The 23,528-nt window shown below is 41.3% G+C and overlaps 1 non-coding gene across 1 annotated transcript; it reads right to left on the bottom strand.

The window, feature by feature from the left end:
• Positions 1 to 17,878: 17,878 nt before the first annotated feature.
• On the bottom strand, positions 17,879 to 17,985 carry LOC111726764. The gene has a single exon (XR_002774465.1). It is a non-coding gene; the product is annotated as a U6 spliceosomal RNA (small nuclear RNA).
• Positions 17,986 to 23,528: the final 5,543 nt, after the last annotated feature.

The raw sequence follows: 23,528 nt of genomic DNA, 5'->3' as shown, positions 1-23,528 counted from the left end.
TTTTGGCTTCGATTAAACTACCAGGGTTTGTTTCTATTTTTCTCATAAACAAAAAGAAAATGGAAGAAAAATAAAATCTCAACAGATTTCTTGGCAAAATAGATAAGAAGCTGAGAGAAAAAAACAAGCGCCTTCAATCTGGGCTTTCTGGGGTGTCACCCCCAAATGCTTTTTCATTTAGACATCCCGGCTTACTCTGAGGACGTATTCTTCATTTCACAGTGTTGGATCTGAATGACGGAGGTAACTGGAATTTTTCTCTGCCTATTTAACATTAAGCCCCCAAATTCACAGACCCCGGGGGTCTTTCCCACACATGGTCATCACTTTCCCTGACCCTCTCCTGCCCTCAGGCGCTCATCTTACTTCCTCCTTCAAACATAAAAACTTAACTGGATTCACAACACGAATAACAAAATCAATGCCCTTCCTAAATTCTACATCTCTGTTTAGGCACTTACTTATCTTTTGCCTCTTCTCATAATTAAACTTTTTATAGATTTGCTAAATATTGCCATGTTCTTTTTTTTTTTTTTTTTGGCGGGGGCTAGGTTTGAACCCGCACCTTACTCCTTTGAGCCACAGGCACCACTCAATATTACTATGTTCTTTTATCACCAACTAAGCCTCGTTCTTGGGCAATCTGGCTTGTGCTACTCATATTCCATCCAATTCAGTTTTAAATAATTGCAATATAACCTCTCTAAGCAAGACAAACTATAATTTATTATACAAAATTAGGACAAGTTTTAAAAGTAAAAGGAAGCATTATTAATAACTATTCTGGGAAATCAAATAACTATTCTGGGAAGTCAATAATATCCTGCTTCAGGAAGTGTGGCCACTGTAAGTCGCTAAGTCCAATGAATATATTTCAATTCTCACCTTACATTACTTCAATGTCGTTCGAGTCTTTGGACATTTCTCCTTCCTTCAATTCATATTTTGCCCTGTATCCCATTAAATAGCATTAATTAGCCTAATTTGTCTCACTTGAAGTGGTAGTGGAACTGGCATTGTGTGGATGCCTAGAGGTGGCTGAGAAAAAGGGCAGCCCAGCTTACTGCCACCCGCATGGCTCAGTGACAACGGGAGGAAACACACAACCCAGACCTTCCCCCTGCGGGGGGGGGCGGGGGGGAGCAGCAAGGTATGGCTCAAAGGTCATGGTTCATGGTATAGGAGTGAGACAAACAAGGGAACAAGAGCCCACAGGTTCCTGAGAAAAATAATAGAATCTTCCTACTTAGTAGCTGATGGGTCCAACATTTGAAGAAGATACACGCAGAGAAAAAGTTTGAGAAGCTCCCGGAATGTCCAGCTGGGAAGATTGGGGAAGGTCTTTTCTCACCGAATCCAATCCATAAAAAGTGGGAAGGGCAGATATGTCTTCAAACTGATGCAAAGTTACAAGAAAAAAGAAAAACCAGGGAAATAGAACCGTTTAAGGGAATAAAACATATCCCTGGTAATTCATTCCTAAAAAATAGAGATCTAGGAATTACCTAATAAGGAATTAAATATTTCTTTTAAAGAAGCCCAGTGGGAACACACAGGGCTTCACAGCTAGACAAATTCAGTGTGTGTACACACACACACACACACACACACACATATAAGATATAGAACATACAGGAAAGAACAAAACAGAAATTCTACAGCTGAAGACTGTAATACTGGGAGTGGGAACTCCACTAGAGGAGCACAGGGCCACACGCGGACAGGCACTGATCACTCAGCAACTTCCGCAAGGCTGTCAGGTTGCCTCAGGCTTCATCCTGCTCCCTCCCTCCTGTGGGAGAAAACTCAGGTGCTGCGCCTCCTCTCACCCCACGGAGATGTTCTGGCTGCAACAGATCTCTTGGCCCTTCCCTCTGTTGGTGGCTCCTGGGAGGCATCCAAACTTCACTGGTGCCGTGCAGCTTCCTGAGAGGATGAGTGTGTTAAGAAACACCACCTTCTCCCTTGCCCCACGGATAAAACTAGGGACCAAAAACTCACTCAGCATGAGCACTGAATGCCGCTTGGTGGAGGGGTGGCCGGGGTCAGTGAAATGCACACCTTGTCTGTTGCTGCTACATGTGGCTGTTATCTGTTCTGTGTGGGTTTTAAAAATATTCTGGTCTGTATGTGATGCTCAGATAAGCATTTTGGGGAGTCATGAGGACTTGGATTTCCCATTCCACCATGTGCCTGACATCACTCTCAAAATTGTTTAGCATTTTACAAAAATCATTTAATGAATACAGTTCATTCAGTGAGCAGACCAGAAATGGAAAATATCATACTAATAGGAAAAAAAAATGACGCTTGAACTGTATCTCACAACTGGCACAACAATCAAATTAAACAGGTCATAGACTTAAATATAAGAGTAGTAATTATAAAATATATATAAGAAACATATTAAAAAATCTTTATAACCATACATTAGACAAGTATTTATTTGAAAAGAAAAAAAAAAAAGCACAAACCATTAAACTTTAAAAAATCAATTAATAGGACTTACTAATATTTAAAACTTTTTTCTTAAAAAGGCATTTATAAGGAAAAGAAAGGTCAACACAAAACATTGGTAGAAATTATTTGCAAAGAATAATATATTTATTGTATTGAAAATAAAAAGAATCTCAAATTTCAATAATGACTCAAAAATTCAATAAGTAAAAATTGAATGAATACTTTATTAAAGAAGAGATAGAAATGGCAAAATACTTCAAATAGGTTACACCATGTTACCACTGCTCAAAGAATGACAATAACAAATTTTTCAAAGGTTATGGAACAACTGAAAGTCTCATAAGTTGTTGATGGGAAAGCAACATGGTGCAGCCACTCGGGAATGCACTTTAATCGTCTTTTATAAATTTCAACATATGCACAATATGACCCAACAATCCCACCTTCAGCTAGTTACTCAAGATCAATAAAAACACATTTCTAAGAAAAAGAGTGCATGTTTATAATAGATTTAACTGGAGGCAACCAAATGCCCACAAACTGTGGACATGATACAACACAGGGTAGTATATCGGTACTGAGGCGTATCTGAGGGACATTGAAGGTATGGTTTCACACCACCCCAAGGGAATATTGAAATAAAGGGAGTCGTACAAATTTTTTGTTTCCTACTGTGTACAAAATCTATGTTTATATTGTACTACAGTCTACTAAGTATGCAATGGCATTATGCCTACAAAATGTACATACCTTCATTAGAAATATTTCATTGCTAAAAAGTGCTAACAATTATCTGAACAGTCATAGAGTCACAGTCCTTTGCTGGTGGAGGTTCTGCTTCAGTGTTGATGTCTGATGACTTATCAGGGTGGTAGCTGCTGATGGTCAGGGTGGCTGTAGCAATTTCTTAACATAAGACAATAGTGAAGTCTGCTGTATGGATAGACTCTGCCTTTCACAAAGGATTTCTCTGTAGCATGTGACGTGGTTTGCTAGCATTTGACCCACAGTAGAACTTCTTCCAAAATTGGAGTCAATCCTCTCACACCTGCCACTGTTTTATCAAGTAAGTTTATACCTAGAGTATCCCGAATCCTTTCTTGTCTTTTCAGCAAAGTTCACAGCATCTTCACCAGGAGTAGATTTCTATCGAGAAACCGCTTTCTCTCCTCATTCATAAGAAGTAACTCCTCATCCATTTGAGTTTTGTCATAAGATTGTAGCAATTACTTCACATCTTTAGGCCCCACTTCTAATTCTACTCCTCTTGCTATCTCTTCCACATCTGCAGTGACTTCCTCCAGGAGAGTCTCAAACTCCTGCAAATCATTTGTAAGGACAGAATGGACTTCTCTCAATCTCCTATCAGTGTCACCATTTTGACCTTCTTTTATGAACTGCATGTTTCTAACGGCATCTATAATAATGAGTCCTTCCCAAACAGTCTTCAATTTACTTTGCCCAAATCCATCAGAAGAATCACTATCTATGGAAGCTGCAGCCTATGAAATGTATTTCTTAAATAATCATACTCAAAAGTCAAAAGCTGCCCTTACTCCATTGGATGAAGAATTGAAGTTGAGTTAGAAGACGTGCAAACAACCTTGATTTCCTCGTACGTGTCCTTCAGATCTCTTGGGTCACTAGGCACATTGTCAGGGAGCAGTAATACTGTGAAAGGAATGTTTTGCTCTCAGAGGCAGGTCTCAGAAGTGGACTTACCATGATATAAAGAGCTACGCTGTCATCTACGTTTTGTTTTTTCCATTTATGGAGCACAGGCAGAGTAGACTTAGCATAATTTTAAAGGGCCCTAGGATTCTCACAACGGTAAATGGTAACCTGAAGTTACCAGCTCCGTTAGCCCCAAAGAAGAGAGCCAACCTCTCCTTTGAAGCTTTAAAGTTGGGAATTGACTTCTCTATAGCTATGAAAGTCCTAGGGGCAACAGCTTTTTGCCTGCAGTGAAAATCTGCTGTTGATGCCTACCTCGATTACCTTCACAACCTCTCTGGATAACTGATCGCAGTCTTTGCATTAGCACACTAGCTTTACTTTGCACTTATAAAGATGGCTTCTTTCATTACATTTTGTGAACCAACCTCTGCTAGATTCAAACTTTTCTTCTGTAGTTTCCTCAATTCTCTCAGCCTTCATTGAGTTGAAAAGGGTGAGGGCTTTTCTCTGAACTAGTCTTTGGCTTAAGGGAATGTTGTGGCTTCTGTGATCTTCTATTCAGAATGCTAAAACTTTCCCCATATGAACAATAAAACTATTTCATTCTTTTATTCCCCATGTTTCACTGGAGTATCACTTCTAATTTCCTTCAAGATCACTTCATTAGCATTCACAGTTTTGCTAAATTGCAGGCATGAGAGGACCAGCTTTCAGCTGATTTTGGCTTTTGACGTGTCTAAGCTTAATCATTTCTAGCTTTTTATTTAGGATGAAAGATGTGGGACTCTTCTCCTCACTCCAGCACTCAAAGGCATTGTTGGGTTTTTAATTGGCCTAATTTTAATACCCGGTCTCAGAGAATAGGGTGAGAGGTAGGCAATGACCAGTTGGGGGAGCACTCAGACCCCACACCACATTTATTAAGCTTGCCGTCTTGCATAGGCACAGTTCACGGCACTCCAAAACAATCTCTATGGTAGCATTAAAGACCACTGATCACAGATCATGATAACAGGTATAATAATCATGAAAATTTTTGAAACATTACAAGAATTACCAAACTGTGACAGGAAACACAAAGTGACCATCTGCTGTTGGGAAGGCGACGCTCCCAAAGCCTTGTTTGGTGCAGTGACCGGAAAGCTGTAGTTTGTAAAAAGGAAAAAAAAATCCACAATATCTGAGCACAATAGAGAGAAGAGCGATAAAGCAAGGTGTGCTTGTACGACTCAGGCGTGAACAGGCTGAGATTACTGATAGGCGTGTCAGCTGCGAATCTCAACATCTTTATGCTGAGAGCAGCAAACCTTATGCAAAGGTCTATTGTTGGGTGACAATTCATGACAGTATTTCTATACAACGTGGCAGCTTTTGTTGAAGACTCTCTTTTCAAGGATGTTTGATATTCAAAGCTCTCAGAAGGAAGAGATAGTGTCTTCTATCTGAGGAAGAGGTTTGTTTAGTAGCCACTATACTAGATTGTCGCATACACAGGGCAAAGGGTGGGCAGGTTTATTAAAAGCCTGATTAAAATATTACGGGTGAGCTGAGCTCAGGGTTCCTCCGCTTCACACGGACCCCGAGTGCAGCTACTTCTCAGGCCTGCCTTGGCACCAGCCCGGTGAGATTTTAGGGGACAAGGTGGATGGACCAGAAAGTGAACCTTATTCTGTTGGCTGTACTAGGTGTGACAAACTTCCACAGCCCAGCTGGGACGCTTTGCTAACTGATAAAACTCAGGAGCATACAGCAAGCCCAGCTAGCAGGTTCAACCACTGTGCCTCCCAGCCTGGGAACAGCTGGGACCTTCTGTCAGGTAGTATTGCCTTTATAGGAAACTCTGGAAAAGGAAAAAACTGTAGCGACAGGACATGACCAGATTTGCTAGGAGCTGAACGTAGAGCTAAGGGGAAAATGCAGGCTCCCTGCCGCCTCACGGACACAGCGTACTGGCCTGGAGTGCTCAGCAGATCATCACAAAGTAGACAGGCAGGGAGGGAGATAACTGCTGGGCCCAGAAAAAGCACTGAGTACTTCCTGGGGTGACTCAGCGATTTCTCGCCCTGAAATAGCCAACTCAAATCAGCCCTGACTGCTTTTGGCTTGTTCTGCTGGTCCCACAGTGCCTTTAGCTAACTGTCCTACTAAACTCCCCACCTTCTGGGAAATCACAATGTCAGTAACGTGATGTGGGTTGCATGATGATGTGTGATATGATGTGGGTTGCATGACGATGCATGACGTGATGTGGGTTGCATGACGGTGTGTAACGTGATGCGGGTTGCATGACGGTGCGTGACGTGATGTGGGTTGCATGACGGTGCGTGACGTGATGTGGGTTGCATGATGGTGTGTGATATGATGTGGGTTGCATGATGGTGCATGACATGATGTGGGTTGCATGATGGTGTGTGATGTGATGTGGGTTGCATGATGGTGTGTGATGTGATGTGGGTTGCATGACGGTGTGTGACATGATGTGGGTTGCATGACGATGCGTGACTGCTTTTGCATGGGCTTCCTGTGTCTCACTGTGAGCAAGTAATGATACCATGTAATGCTCTGTGTCAGGCCGGGCCCAGTGGCTCACGCCTGTAATCCTGAGAGCCTTAGGTGGGAGGGTCACCTGAACTCAGGAGTTCAATACAAGCCTGAGCAAGGACAAGACCCCATCTCTATTAAAAATAGATAAATTAGCCATGCATTGTGACAGGGGTCCTGTAGTCCCAGTTCCAGCTACCCAGGAGGCTGAAGCAAGAGGATCACTTTGGTTCGAGTGTCTGAGGCTGCTGTGCACTATGATGCCTAGACACTCTACCAAGGGCTGGGGAGCAAGACTGTCTCAAAAAACCCCACAAAAAACATAACAGCTCTGTGTCATTCATTGTGAAAGGACTTAAGGCAACACCACAGGGTGGGCAGACAGGGACACTACTGCTGGAAGAAATGCCTGTGTCACCCGGAGCAGGAGTCCTTGTGTGTCACCTCTGATAAGCTCATCTAACTTGCCACGCTGGACTTACCTGAGTCATGCTTTGGTCTTTAGGATCTGACCCACTTTGGGAGGTAGTTTTTCTAGATTTTCTCTGAAGAAGGGGGTGAAGGTTTTTTTCCACAAAGATCAAGTGAAACGTTTGGGATGATGCCCGTGTTCCACATCTGGGTTGTGTGAGGGCTGTGGGATTGCACACATGCGTCCAACCTCACTCATATGTAACACGGGCAGATTTTACTACCTGTAAAACACTAATCCAGTGCAGATAATGAGAAATATCAACCAAGAGTTTGAAAGAAAGACCAGAAAAGCAAAGAGAAAAGAAAAATGCCCCAAGTTGTATTTACTGCAGTGAAAGGACAGTCACTTTGCAGTCTCATTGATTTCCCAGAAGCAGTAGGTTTATATAATCCTAAAAATTCCAGAAAGTGAAGCAAAATAAAACAAAACTTTAAAAGTTGAATTACACCAGATTTTCTACAAACAAAGGGGCACTAAGTGGCACCAAACACTCAGTGAGATCTTCTCAGTTTTAAAGAAAATGATCCGATCCTACAGTTCTATGGCCCATTAGCTCTCAACATGTCCCCTGTGCTGTCCACTATATTTTGACCTGGCCTACATTTCTGTTTGACTGTGTTCTGGCCTCACCGGGCGTCTCTCATAATCTTAACTTTGCCAGCACCCTCCTAGCTCAGTGATTTAAACATCCTCTTCCCAATGCTGGTGCTGCACTTGCTGACCAGCGAATAGACAGACGTGCGGTGAAACTCTCACCTCTTCATGAAATCACGCCAGGCCATAGGGCATATCCCATTGTTTGTTCTCATTGCAGCTTGTACTTTTCTGTGGGAAGTTATTTCTGTGGTAGCCATATTTTACATTTTTGTGTGATTAATTTCGTGAATGTGGAGTCCACTTCTTATTTACTCACTGTTCTGTGCTACATTCTTCATGCATCTAGCACTAAGTAGGAATTCAATATATATCTGTCCAATTAATAATTAAAAGAAACAAAAGCACTTTAAAACAATTCTTGGAGCAGTCTGGGTCATCCTACCACCCCTGACTGTAGCAGAGAAGAGAAAGTGGGCAACACACCTCTGTGTGCCTGGACGCTGAAGGCCAGGCACAGCTCTGTCCTCTGTGGCCAGTAAAGTGTCCAGCAGGGTGAGCGTCCCAGCAGTGTTCATCTTCAAGGGGGAGGAGGAGAGAGGTAAGGAGAAGGAGAGAGAGTGTTCCCAGCATCACTTCCATCCTCAGATTAGCTGCTTCTACACCATTTCCTTGGAAACCACTTCATTTTCTACTTTAAGGAATGCTGAAAGCTCTTGTCCAGAAATGTACCATTCTTACTCTGTTTATGCGATGAATTTTTACTTCTTCTACCTGGTTTTTATCATTTTAATGGGGTCTTAAAATGTTAAGGAGGAAAATGTTATGTTTAATCTTCTATCCTAAAATGAAAGATCTCTGTGAATTCTAAATTACAATAGTTACTTTTGAATTTCTTTACAAAGAAAATACCAATTTTTCTGCAAGTGAAAGTGAATAAAAATGTTTTACTTTTTTTCTCATACCTGACAAGGTATAAAAATTATGGAAGAGAAGAGATTTTACAGGGCTACTAAAATGCATAAAAGTATTAGATTAGAAGAAGAATATTACAAACAAGGGATCCTAAAGAAAAGACCACCTGTGTATAATTCTGGGGTAACCAAATATGAAACAACATTAGAACATGAGGCAAATGGGAAGGAAATAGCTTTGAAGCTACAAACTTTCTTCAAATTTTGTTAAGGCAAATGATTATTTGCAAGAGAGACAGCTAAAGCTATCTATCTATCTATCTATCATCTATATCTTTGCCTCAATTTATCTAATACAAAAATATTGTGATTATCCAAGGAGAAATATTCAGGCAGTGTTTGATCAGAATCAAAGTTAGTACAAACCATATCAGCTCTATTTGCTTAGTCGGTGCAACTAAATTTATGATATACATAACACTATTAGCTTATTTTCGAAGTTCTCACTTCATTGGGTTACCTAAGGGTTCTTCTGCTAGAGATCTTTGAAATAATTTTTATCTTTGGTTATACTGGTCATAATTTATATTAAAAAGGGAGTGATAAGTAATAGGTTACATAAGAAACCAAACCTGAAAAGACTGCAACAAAAGAGTGAAATGGGTCAAAAATTCAACTGTAGAGCAAGTCACACAGAATACGCAGCTCGGTATCACTGTATCTACAACAACAACAACAAAAAAAAAAACCTAGTGGTATTAGTTGATTTAATTTCTATAAGAGCAAATGTGTTGCACTGTCAAAATGTATTAATTTAATCTCAAGCTGTACCCACAGAAGTATAAGGCAGGGCAAGGGAGCTGATGGTCAACCTGTTTTTCATGACAGAGCAAAAAGAATGGTTTATCAAGTGCTGTGCACCAATTTAAACAAGAGCAGGATAAACCAGACTTCATCCAGGGGAACATGACCCGGATATTGAGTAGTGAGGGGTAAAGATACAGATCTAAAGGTGCACTACAGCCTTCCGATTCATTCTGTGCTTCCAGATATGAAAGAAAAGAAATTAGTAACAAGCAAGGAGGGGAATCACTTAGACTAGAAGATGATCCCTGAGTGGGCCAGAAACTCTAAGAAATTTGAGAAATTCCACAGTGCATAGGGAAGAGCAGTATCAAAAAACTTTGGTTACCATGACCCCATGAAGAGCAAGCAGAGCTGAGGAGAGCTGGGAACAACCCTGGGGTGAGAGGAGGGTGTCAACTACAGAGGCATCAGGGCAGATCAGATGCCAGCACACAATACACAACACATATTTTTGTGTAGTCCAACTGGGAAATGTGCCTCCATGTTAAAGCAATTGAAGAATTATATTCTGCCAGAGAGATGAAAGATTTCTCCAAACAACTGGCCACGTGAGGGGCACGTGGGGAGTACCCACAAAACCAAGGCAGCCCACACCCCCTTACCTTAGCATTGTGCCATTCTTGAAAACTCATCTTTTTCTTCACTCTTGTACCCGGGTCTATGTGAATTAGAGGCAGCAGGAGTTCAAAGAAAATATCAGTGGCCAAAAGTATGGAGGGGATATATTAAATCTATCTATTTAAAAATTTGAGACATGAATGAGGATATTATATTTATAAAATTCAGATGTGTCTCTGGTACAAGCATGTTAGCATCTTAGATTTTAATACTTCCACATTTCCAGCTGAACTAAAGGAAAAGAAAAATAGGAAGTGTGCCCAAATTGTAAGTTAAGCTTCAATTAAGTTTTCAAATTACATGTAGGTGACAAAGTTAGAGGCTGGTGGGGCCTACACAACAGGTTGGAATGATACTGTGAGGAACAGGCTCTGCAAAGGGTGTAATCCGTGAAAGATCTCAGAAATTTCTGAAGAATATTCATACTCAAAAGAGGAGGAGCACCCATTCTAAGAGGTAAGCTTCGTGAAGTCAGCCCAGATGGGATGATTTCAGCACCAGGGAGGAGGAAACAGTGGGAGTGGAGATTGATCGGCTCGGGAGACCCAGAGAAGGCAGTTCCCAGAAAACAAATGTGAGTCACTTACTGATAGCATTCCATGCGAAAATAGAGAAAGAAAAGAACGGAAAGGAAAGGCCTTCTGAACCGAGATAGTTTCTGAGAACCAGGGTGGACATACACATCGGTGCTGTAATCATAGAAAGAAATAGCCCATTGTTATAAATGGTTAGCACGGAGCCTTTGAGCTTAAAGTCTGAGAACTATTCTTGTTCTTTGCTTCTTTCCAGAATGCGTCTGCTAAGAGTCCAAGAAAGTCCAACTGATGTATTTATGAGAACAAAAAGAAATATGCATGTGCTATAATAAAAAAGAAAGAAAAAGGAAGGAATGTCCCACTTTCCAATAATGAAAAGGTTGTATGAAGCATCCACAGTCTCCATCTCTGATCCACTGATCATCTGTCCTTCTTGTCTCAGGACCAACACCGTGAGACGAAAAAGAGGGACAGAACAGAGGCAGGAGACCAGGAGGTTCACAAAACCGCCTGCCCCGCCCCACCCCTCTATGTTGTTGGAGCCAAATGCTTATGTGCTGGGAGAGGAGAAAAGCTTTGAATCAAATATAATATTGAAATTCTTAAAAGCTGAAAACAAAGTCTTGACTGAAATGAGATGGTTTCAACCAAAGTGAAGGAAACGAAAGAATGCATAGATGTTCTCTGGGAAGCACCTAACCCAACAGGTGATTAGAATACAACAGAGCTGGGCAGTGCCTGTGGCTCAGTGAGTAGGACGCCGGCCCCATATACTGAGGGTGGCAGGTTCAAACCCGGCCTTGACCAAACTGCAACCGAAAAATAGCCGGGCATTGTGGCGGGCGCCTGTAGTCCCAGCTACTCAGCAGGTTGAGGCAAGAGAGTCGCTTAAGCCCAGGAGTTGGAGTTTGCTGTGAGCTGTATGACTCTGTGGCACTCTACCAAGGGCAACAAATGAGACTCTGTCTCTACAAAAAAAAAAAAATACAACAGAGCTCAGTGACAAGAAGTAACTGGAAAAAAATAAAGATTTCACTTTAATCAAATCGGTCATATGATCTCATCTAATTTTCACAGCATGAAGCTTGAGATATCTTGGACTCAGAAAAATTAAGATTGTTTATAAGGAAAAGAGGTGATATACAAACAGATCTTCCAAGTTCACGTGCCAGGCCATTTTACTGGTCCTGTGCCTTGAAGAGAATTTAGAATCAGCACGGCCCGTTTGTCCTTTTTCTCTTAATATAATAAATTTCTATATATCCCCACTTTTCCAAGTCCTCTCTAACTTCAATGTTGATTTTAAATATTATCGTTTTTCTAAAACCTATAATCACCTAGTTAGATCCGATCTCCCCCTGCAGAATTGATTCCCTCTTCTCCAATTATCCCACAGAACTTCATAAGAACTTTGTTTTAGCTTTCACTGTTTTATATCTGGTTTGCTCTGTTCTCATTAGATAGAAAGCTTCTTAGGAATAAAATCTCAGTGTAGATATTTGTTATATTACTCAGAGCACATACTGCATTATTCTGCACCTAGTAAACACTCAGATCTGTTTAACTTATACACAGTGTTTTAAGTATCTTGAAGAATGGGCCTATTGCCCAATTCTATTTTGACCGACAGTCAAATTACTGGAGATCAGTAATTCATTTACCTGAAACAGTGAGTGAGCACTGAGTGTTAAGGAATATTAATGTTATGGAAAGCATATAAATATTAATATAAAAACATGGAGTAATCTGTGTAAACTTGTAGACAGACTGGGACCTGCTCACACATCGTCTAGCAAGGATTGGATGTGGCCTTATAGCAGATTCCCAGGATCCGCACCAAGTCCTCCTGTTAGTTTTCCTTGGAAGGGCGAGTTTTATACATAACCTAGATTATACCATGGGTCCAGAAATTTGATTAAACATTATTCTGTGTATCTGTATGTTTGTGGATGAGATTCGCATTTGAACCAGAAGACTGATAAAGCAGACAACCCTCCCCAAAGGGTGGGACTCATCAAGTCTGACGGAGGCCTGAACAGACTTGCAGAGGCTAAGTGAGAAATGTCTCTGCTGGACTGTCTTTGAGCTGGGACATTGTTCTTCTGTCTTGGGACTTGGACTCAGACTAGAACTGATACTATTTGTTGTCTTTGGTCTCTAGTCTGCTGACTGCTGGTTTGAGGACTTACGAAAGCCAGTTCCTGAAGATAAATCCCTCTGCCTCTGTTACTACATACAGGCTGTCCATAAAGTTCATGTGCAATTTAAAATAGTCAACTATTTTAAATGATAATACATAATTTAATAAGATAAAATAATACATATACAAAATATATTTATATACTGTATATAACAACATAAAATAATGTATAAAATATATTTTCTAGGGTAACATAACCAATAAGAGAGATATATATATATATCTAAGTCTCTACGTGTGTTCATATGTATCTCTATATATTTTCACATACTGTATATAATTCTCACAGTGGGGAGGATGAGGCAGGTGGATTACCTGAGCTCACAGGCTTGAGACCCATTTGAACCAGAGCAAGACCTGTGGCAGGTGCCTGTAGTCTCAGCTACTTGGGAGGCTGAGGCAAGAGAATCACTTGAGTCCAAGAGTTGGAGGTTGCTGTGAGCTATGATGTCATGACACTCTACCATGAGCAATAAAGTGAAACTGTCTCAAAAATAAAATAAAATAAATATAAAACCCACACACAGCTTCTCACTGCTTGTGGTTTCAAAAGACTGCAATAAATATAAGCCAGGCCTACATTTTCCTTTGAGCTTGGAACCTTCCCCCACGCCCATGAGGTTGTTGGCAGAATTTACTTTCTTATAGTTGAATGACTCATAGTGTAGTGGCCTTGTTTCTTCAAGGACAGTAGGAAAATGTCTCAGATGTCAAGGGAAGGCTAACTTACGTTTTTAAAGGCTCATCTGAGTTGATAAGGCTCACTAAGGATAATCTTCCTTTGATTAAATACAAATAAAGGTGATTAGGGGCCCCGATATATATGCAAACCCTTCACCTTTGCCATATCATGAAAGCAAATCATTGAAGTGATTTGTGTCCCTATGTTCAAGGAGATATGTATATACGCAGATGGTAATACTAGGGTAACCACAGACTTTTTCTGACTTAACCAGCTTCATCTTGTCTCTGATATGTCCTTTGTATCTTCTTTGCTTTAAGTGCGTAAAGACTCACTGGTACAAAATTTTAGGACGCCTAAGAGCTTCAAAACTAAAATGGCTTTCAAAAGTTGAAGATCATTAGAAATTCCCAGAATGAAACTCAAAATATAAGAATATCAGAAATAAAATTAAACTCTAGAAAGGACTAAAACAAAACAAAACAAAAGCACTTTACTTTTTTTTTTTTTTTTTGCAGTTTTTGGCCAGGGCGCGGGTTTGAACCTACCACTTTTTGATATATGGGGCCAGTGCCCTACTCCTCTGAGCCACAGGCACCTCCCTAAGCACTTCACTTCTTGCTATCCATTAGTCCAAAGGGTGTTTCTGTGATCTATGGAAAGTGGGTTCACGATGTTTAAGATGTTCCTCTTTGAACTGGGCTACATCAAGTGACATATTCTCTTGGTTCTGTGAATCTGCCTTTTCCGGCTTTTTTTTTAGTTTTTCATCCTCTTAGGATATACAGTACAAAATACATTTAAATATCCTGTCAAATTAATTATTCTCCTTTTAAAATACAATGTGGTGTTTAATACATTAAAGTATTTATTCCTTTGTTCTTTGTAATATTGGACGAAAACTGTGTTGTATATAGGTTTTTATCTCACAATGAACAATGTTTACAATTCTTAAGACAGAGAGAGAGAATATGACTTTATAGGGTACTCAGATTGCCAAGCTGATAATCCAAGCCATGGCCAAGCCCTCCACTTTGATGATGACAGTAACTTCCATGGCACGTACTACAGTGTATCAAGTAATAATGTTATAAGGACCCAGGGTTGTTTCAGTTCTTAGGGAAAGCAAAACATTTCCCATCCTGAGCCTTCCAGTACATTCTATGTGACATACATTGTCAATTCCCAGGTGAAATAATCATTTTGGTGATTGACTTAAGGCAGTTAGGGATACTGCAGGAAAGAAAGGTCCAGAAAGCCTGAGCGCAGCCATTTGGACACACACCAACTCCTAATGCACCTCCACAAAGAAGTCACCAGCAAGTCGCACCACCTGCAACCCCTGAAAGATGAATGAGTTACGAAACTGACACCTTACAAATTGGTTCACTTACCTTTCTGTGACCTTTATTATTAACCTTTATGGCCTGACCACAAATGGTCGCGGGCAACTGTTTTCCCATGGAGTTTAAAAACATTTCCATAGCCCTAGAAGTGGCCCCCTCCTCTCAGCACTGTGTCTCTGGAGTAGAATCTATTCTCTGTCTGTCTCAAAAAGCATTCTGTCACTAGTTGGCTCCCACTTCAATTCTTCCATATGAAGCCACCACTAGGAGATGGGTTTTTGTCCCTTCCTGGGAGACCTCTTGTTTCATTCTCTATATTTACCCTTTAAATACAAATGTTGAAAAGTACGCAAAATAGATTGAGCCATAAGTGGGACCATCTCCAGAAGAGTTTAAGCTGAGAAGTGGAATTCCATTTGTTTTCTTGGCCTGGCCTCTCCTTTCCATCCCTGCCCCTGCACCCTCTCCACTACAGATAGACCACAACGGCATGTGAGGTCATATCCAGAAGAAACTCATTCATCAGGCTCTCATTTCATCTCTGTTGGCCTTTGTGACTACAATGAATTTTCCTTAATTCACTACTGGTCAAGAACGCTAGAGAACTTTTCAGAAATTAGGGTGAGATGATCAGTCAAAAGCAATTGTTAACTAAATGGATTTGAATTTTTGGTTATGTATAGGATTTTATTGTGACTCCTAAAGAAAAACAGAAAAAGGAAAAAGAAAGTGACAGAAAAGGAAAGCAATAGAAGAATAAAGAAGAAAGCATTAACTACCTGGAAAACAATCCCACGGGGTCCCTCACATTCAGTCACTCTTCTCTCCTGGACGGGCTCAGTAGGAGTAATGTGTAAACACGGAGCAAACTCTGCTCTTTCTCCAGTGCACAGCAGCTTGTATACTGTATAAATCTTTATATACAGTAATAGTCAGGAGTCCATGCAGTCTATCATATTTTGTCAAGACAAGCATAAATCATTTATTCATAGTTTACCATTCTTAGCTTGATTCATTGATTCATTTCCAGACAAGACAAGGTCAATACCAAAAAAAAAAAAAAAAAATGATTACACTTCTTGCCCTTAGGAGAGAACAGCTTAACCAACAAATTCATCTTCGCCTCTGACCTCATGAATCTTGACACTAGGTGTACTGTAAGGACAGAAATAGCCATTGTGAGCTGCCTTTCATATGGGAGGATCTGTGTAAGAATGAAAATAGAGAGTGGAGGAATTAATGATGAGAAGTATGTTGGCTGCATCACAGCTATTCTGACCCTCACCTTGGTGCAATCTTATTCACTCAATATGAAATTACCTATTCATATCAGTATTTATATTCAGTATTTTTTCCACATGAATTCATTTTATGTCTCCCTACTCTGCCACCCTGTGGCATCTCATTCTTGTAATGATGTTTCTATGAATTAGGCAAAGTGAGGGGTGACAAAATGGTAGCATCTTTTAAATCTCCTGATCTGATACCTCAATAAACTAGAATCAGAAAGGCAGTAATTACAGGCTTCTAACCCTGACTAGCAAGGTCAGGGCACTCTAGGGCTTTCTTAATTTTTCCCCTTGGTTCTCTACCCAACTCTTGCACTGAATTCAAATGCAAAGTAAACTTGAATACTCCTTAGTCAGCTATGGCTGCTGTAGCAAAATACCAGCGATTGCAGGTGACTTAGACAGCAGTCATTTATATGTTATAGTTCTGGAGGCTGGGAAGTTCAAAGTCAAGATACTGGCCAGTGTGGTTCCTGGTGAGAACTTCCACCTGGTTTGCAGATCACAGCCTCCTCACTATGTCTTCACAGGTAGAGAGAGAGGGAACTCTATTCTCTCTTAAGGAGAACACTCAAAGAGTGACCTCATCTAAACCTAATTACTTCCCAAAGGCCTCACCTCTAAATGCCATCTCATCAGGGGTTATGGGCCCAGTATATACATTTTGAAGGGATACAAATTATTTTGTAGCACACACCCACAGTCATGTGGCACATGTACCATATTAAGTGTAGAAAATATTCCCACAAATACATCTGACCATTTATTTTCTTTTTAAAGTGTTTAGATGGCTGAATTGACTTTTCATGGATTCTAGATAATTCTCAAATTTCTTAACATAAGGACACAAGATAATTTTACTACTTAACTCTAATTTACTTGATTTATATACTCCCACCCCCTCTATTACTCCATTCTCCAACTACAGTGTATGTGTGTGTATCTGTGTGTGTGTTTCTCCCTTCACTCAAAATGCCTAATCTTTTCTACATCTTAGCATATACTGTTCCTTCTGCCTAAGATGCCCTTCCAGCCCTCTGCATGGAGGAAAACCCTTATTCATCCTTCATGATCTAGTCCCACTGAAATTATCCCTGACCTTTCCTTTCTCCCAGTGGAATTAGTTTCTCCCTTCTCTAATTCCACCCCATTTTTTTCATACTTCCATTATAACACTGAAGCCATGAGTTTTCTAATATTTGGCTATATGCCTATCATTCCTATTAGACTATTACTCCCTCAGGGCTGGGGTAATGCTAAAAAGAAACTTTTGAGTTTGGAAATTCATATCTGTGCCTGGTGTACGATAACCCTCAATACAGAAAGAAGGAAGAAAGGAAGGGAGAGAGGGAGAGAAGAAAGGAGGAAGAACAGAAAGAAAGAAGAAAAAGAAAACCATTAACTCAGGCCACAGAGTGAAGCATAAGACCAGTGTTTCCCGGCGCTCCTTGGTGGTGAAAATCCTTGTTGTCTCTCACACACAACCCCCCTTCCTAGCTTGTTCTGCTTTGCCTGGGTTTGTGCTACTTCAGCCTTGCACACCTGCTGGTTGGTTATAGCCGCCCTTTCTGCCTATTGCAAGAGATTGTGATGCTGTAATGAGATAGTGATGTTTCTGAAACTTCCCATAAAGCTCAACTAGGATATTTGTTTTTTCTTTTCCTTTTTTTTTTTTAATTTAAAATATGGAATGCTTCACAAATTTGTGTGTCATCCTTGCGCAGGGGCCATGCTAATCTTCTCTATATCGTTCCAATTTTAGTATATGTGCTGCCAAAACGAGCCCAGGATACTTTTTAAAATACAAATTCTTGAGCACAAGCTCAAGCCTATGAACACGAAACTATAGGAAATGAGGGCTTTAGTCTGTATTTTAGACATGTTCCTTAGAAGATTTTGAGGAAGGTAAATGAGAATAAGATGAATACAGGTAAAGCAGGGCTGTTTCATCTATTTGGGGGCAATTGCTTCACACAGTGGCCACTTGTCTTAGCTTGGGACCTTATTAAGTAATAATTCAACTTCCTCAGATGTAGGAAGAAGGCTCTCACTCGAATGTCTTTCCTGAAGCTGGTTCCTTGAGCTTTTAGGAAAATTAGGACTCTTCCAATGTGCTCTCTGACTTTCCATGCAACTTCCGGAGCCCAAGGCACTGCACCAGCTGCCTCCTGCTGACTCTGCTCCTAGATGCTCTGCCTGTCTGTCTCCCAGGGCCACAGCTGCTGCTGCTACATCCAGAACAGACCAGGTATTGGCAGTCTGCACACCAGCTCTGATGAAGGCTGACAGCTCCGGCTCCGTGGGTTTGCCCTCATCAGACCAGACCCTGAGGATGTATGGATTCCCCGTAGAAAGTGCAGATTGAGTGTCATTCAGCATTTAAGGTGAGAATGAAGACTTCGTGCCTGTCACAGGTTCTGGCACAGAGAAAGTGCTCAATGAATATTACCAATTAGTTGTATTTCTGTTGTTTGATGGTCAGCATATACTATCCTTCTTCCTTTAATCCCAACCGAAGGAAACCTAGAGTATATAGGTTTCTAAACTTAATTTTGGAAATATGGAAGTAAGCGAATTAAGCTACTTAAGTTGGTTTTGATAAGTTGCAATATTATAGATGCATAGATATTTAATATAGAATGCTAAAACGCAATGGGCATAATTGACAATATTAAAATTTTAAGGGCCATAAACTTGCTTTGATGATTTAATAGGCACATTAATGCTTTAAGAACACTTTTATGAATATTAAATATTTCTGCTTATATTAGTTACCATCACTGTAACAAACTACTTCATAACTGAGTGGCTTAAAACAACCACCATGTATTTTTAGTCAGGGATCTGTGAGCTGGTTGGATGGTTGCCACTAGGAGAAACTTGGCTAACTTTGACTGGGCTCATTCATACGTTCTTGTCAACTGGTTGGTCGCCGGCAATGGTTTAGCTGTTCTACTGTGGTCTCCTCTGCAATGGCCCATCCCACCCTGTAGGAAGCTGTCCCAGGTTTGTTTAAAAGATAGTTAAAGGATTCCAAGGGGGAAATACGCATGTGAGGTCTCCTGACCTCGGTTTAGAACTGATAGGATATCATTTTTTTACCACATTTTCTGCATCAAAACAAGTTAAAAATTTAGCCCAAACCTAAGGGATATAAAATGAACTTCATCTTTTGATGGCAGTTGCTAAAAAGCTGTACTGCAAAGAACACCGTGAGACTTGGGTTTCTCAATGCAATCAATCAGTCACCTTAATTATTGTGGCAAAAATAGCTCACTTTTTGAGTTTCTGAAATTTATACTAAAAAATGTTAGAATCTGTGCTAAGGTCAAAAATATGTAGCTTGACCTTAAAATATGTAGTGACCTATGGTCATTCAAATGGTTATTAGAAAGCTACGACAACTTCCAAATCATCATGTCTTCATGTTTAAGACAGAGTAGCATAAATCTCCTATGGTCATCCATGCCATGATAACTCAGTAATCACCTGCCACTGTGTTTCTTCAAATAGGTACTCTGAGTTCTTTGTCTGAAAGGACACCATCTCTGGGATTGGTCTCTGGTACCTTATTAGTTTATTGGGTGAGCTCATGTTTTCTTGGATGTTCTTGCTGCTCATGGATGTTTGTCAGTGTCTGGGCATTGGAGAGTTAGGTATTAATTTTAACTTTACAGTCTGGCTTGTTTGAAGTCCTCCTTTTGAGAAGGCTTTCCAGATATTCAAAGGGAATTGAGTGTTGTGATCTAAGCCTTTGGTCACTGCAGCTGTACTCGCGCTGTGATGTCCCAAGCCCAGTGCCGCTGTGACTATTGCAGACCCCTGGTGGTACTGCTTTGGTAAGCTTGGGAAAGACACAATAGAACTTCCCGGATTATCAGGCATATTCTCCCACTCTCTTCCCTCCCTTTCTGTGCTGGCCTGGGGAAGTCGGGGAGGTAGGATGCTGTGGGTGCTTCTTCATGGCCCCTGCAGCTAGGACTGTGCCAGGTCACCCCTGAGCAATTCCAGCTTCACCAAAAGTCGACAGTGACAGTGCCTGGCTGCCTCTGATGTTTATTCAAAGTCTGAAGCCTACTTGGTCAGCAGGTTGCGTGGCGTGCCAGGACTGGGTCCTTCCCTTCAGGGCAGCACATTTCCTCCTAGCCCTAGTTGGTCTAGAAATGCCTTCCAGGACTCAGGGGCTTTACAAGTCTGTTACTTTACTCTGTTTGCTGGTATCTAAGTTGCAGAACAAAGTCCTCTGAACTCTCCCCTTTCCTTTCTTCAAGAGGAAGAAGACTTTCCCAGAGCCGCGCTGCTATAGTTGGGGAACGGGGATGGGCCCAGCTTGGCTGCCACCTGTGGTGTTTTCCTAGGTCACTGGCACCCCAAGTCCCCTGGGCCCACACAGCCACACAAGCCGCAGGGGTTGTGTCCTGACTGCTGTATGAATTTATTCTGGACCTCAGGATGCTTTTTGTCAGCTGGTGGTAGGGCTACCCAGAATTTGCATTTCAGGCCAAAAGGGAAGAAGAGAGGATTCCCCTCTGGCCAGGCCAATTTCAATGCTCCCTCCGGGGCACTGGTAGAGTTCTGCCCTGTGCTGTGTTCCTGCGGCAGGGTGGGCTTGAGTCCCATACAAAGTCCCACAGTCTCTTCACTCTCCCTCTCTAGGGTGCACAAATTCTCTCTCCACTGGGAGCATTGAGTGGCCCTGCGGGGCAGGGGGCTGGGCAGTGCAGCAGCGTTCTCTGCTCCCTTCCACGCCTCTGTTCTTTTTCCACGTCCTGTAGCACCTACCACGTGACTGTGTGTGTGGTTTGATCTGAGTAAAATAATGGATTGCTGTTTCCATTAGATTCTTTATAACACTGATTAACTAGACTCTGACATTTTGTCTTTAGATTCCTCCACATATCATCATTATACACCTTCTACCTGGTTAATGAAAGGTATTTGGTAATCTTCTCCAATAGCATTCATTCTTCTAAAACTTATGTTTTCCGACCAAGACTGCATCCTGACTGATGAGTAAGCAGCTTTATTGTTTTAATCAATAAGACTTTGTGTTTTTAAAAAGTAGAAACCATTTCTGGCCAACATAAATGGAAAAGAAATTCATTCAAAGAATATTGAAATACTCACAGAACTAACTAGGAAAAAAAGTTGCAAAATCAAGTAGAAAACAAAGACAGAAATAGATAGAAAATTCACATCAGAAACAATCTCTGATAACACTGATTAAAGCCAAAGGCTCTTGACTACACTGTGGCTGTTTATGAAACTCTCCTCTGAGGCTCAGGTCAAATGCTCAAGACTCAAGCCCTGTGCAGAAATATCTGACGATGGGGCTTCCATCAGAAAGCCCCATCGTGCTACCAGAGACCTGGAAGGGGGCATTCTGTCCCCTACTGACTTCCACAAAGCTTAGACTTGCTTCAGATATTCTTGAAATCTCAATCAAATACGAAGGATGTTTGGATGGCTGGCAGATTGAAACAAATGCTACTGTGCTTTGCAGGTCTCGTGGCTCAGCATGCAAGGTGCCTTTCATCTCACACCGTGATTCCCCAGCATTCTTTGTTCCAGCGCACTGTGACTATATCTTATTTAGATTTATGCTCTTCCCAGTGGGGATCACCCAGTGTTTTAGCTCGTTTAATCTCCATTCCTTCCCTTACACCTGTTGTGATCCCACCTCATACTTCCACTTCAACATTCAGAAACTTGGAGGGGTATGTGGGTGGAGAATTCACATGCATCTTAGCTGAGTCCTCTGACAGTATCACACAAGGCTAGCTTGGGGTCTCATCTGAAGCTTCTAGTGGAAAGACCCTTTTCAAGCTAACTTATGCGGTTGTTGGCAGAATTCAGTTTTGTATGGGCTGCTGGACTGAGAGTCTCGGTTCATTTTCACGTGGGCCTCTCAATAGAGCAGCTCAAAATGACATCTGCCTCCCAACAGAGGTAAGGGAGTGTGCAGGAAGGCAAGCGAGGCCGGGCACGGTGGCTCATACCTGTAATCCCAGCACTCTGGAAGGCCAAACAGGGTGAAGCACCTGAGATCACATGTTTGAGATCAGCCTGAGCCAGAGTGAGACCCTGCCTCTAAAAATAGCTGGATATTCTGGTAGACTCTGTAATCCCAGCTACTCAGGAGGCTGAGGCAAGAGAATCGCTTGAGTCCAAGAGTCTGAGGTTGCTGTGCACATGGCACTGTACTGGGGTGACAAAGGGAAACTGTCTCAAAAAAAAAAAAAAAAGAAAGAAAAAAGTAAGCAAGATTAAAGCCCAAGTCACTTTTTAACTTAAGCTAGTAAATGGCCTATTATTACTTTTGTTATACTTTATTTATTAGAATCTGGTCACTGGGTAATCCTAGCCCTCTGGGAGGCCAAGGAGGGTGGATTGCTTGATCTCAGGAGTTCAAGACCAACCTGAGCAAGAGAGACTCCCTGTTTCTACTAAAAATATAAAAACTAGTTGGGCATTGTGGTGGGTGCCTGTTGTTCCAGCTACTTGGGAGGCTAAGGGAGGTGGATCACTTCAGCCCAAGACTTTAAGGTTGCTGTGAGCAATCATGATGCCATACCACTCTACCCAGGGTGACAAAGTGAGAGTCTCTCTCAAAAAAAAGTCATGGGTTCCATTATACATTCATAGGAAAGGGATTGTGTGAGGGTATTGAATAGCACACCGATTAAAATTAGGGTGAGCAACACTCCTACTTACATCCTTTGGTTCCAGACACAGGTATTATGGCTTTGGAAGAAACAACATCTATTATTCTCTGATTAAGAACATGTCTTATTTGTCATGACAGTAACTCAACCAAAAGCCTCAAAGCCAGTACAGAACTGCGATAAGCTATTCTGTCATTCTGTAAGCCTAGAAGATGTGATGTAAGAGAAATCTAGGAAATACAATATAACAAAAGACCAGTGGCTTCCATGAGCATCAAACAAGGATTTATTTCACTGTTAAAATTTATTTCTTAGAAGAAATGTTTTTCTTCCTATTGGATCACATATAAAGACGTGCCATCAGTCCACATACTACAAGGCTGGCAGAAGACTGATGGGCAGGGAAAGTAAATCTAAACTCAGTGCCTGTTTCAGTAAAGAAAAAATGTTTTGCTGAATCATGGATCAAATTATCATGTTACTCTCGCCCAGGCTGGTCCTATGAGGAATGACACTGCCCGAGAGCCTCGGAGCTGTCCGCTGCTGTTGCTGTCACAGAGCACTCGGTGTTAGGAACAGGGCCATCCATGATCTCACTGTCATTGTCTCTGGGCATCTGTTCATGGGCCTATTGAGTGAAGAGAGGGGACAATGTGGAGTCTGG

This window comes from Otolemur garnettii, unplaced genomic scaffold, assembly GCF_000181295.1.
Source record: "Otolemur garnettii isolate 467f Iridium unplaced genomic scaffold, OtoGar3 scaffold00078, whole genome shotgun sequence".
Classification (NCBI taxonomy): domain Eukaryota; kingdom Metazoa; phylum Chordata; class Mammalia; order Primates; family Galagidae; genus Otolemur; species Otolemur garnettii.
The sequence above is the reverse complement of the archived record's forward strand: the minus strand, read 5'-3'. Positions and strand labels throughout refer to the sequence as shown.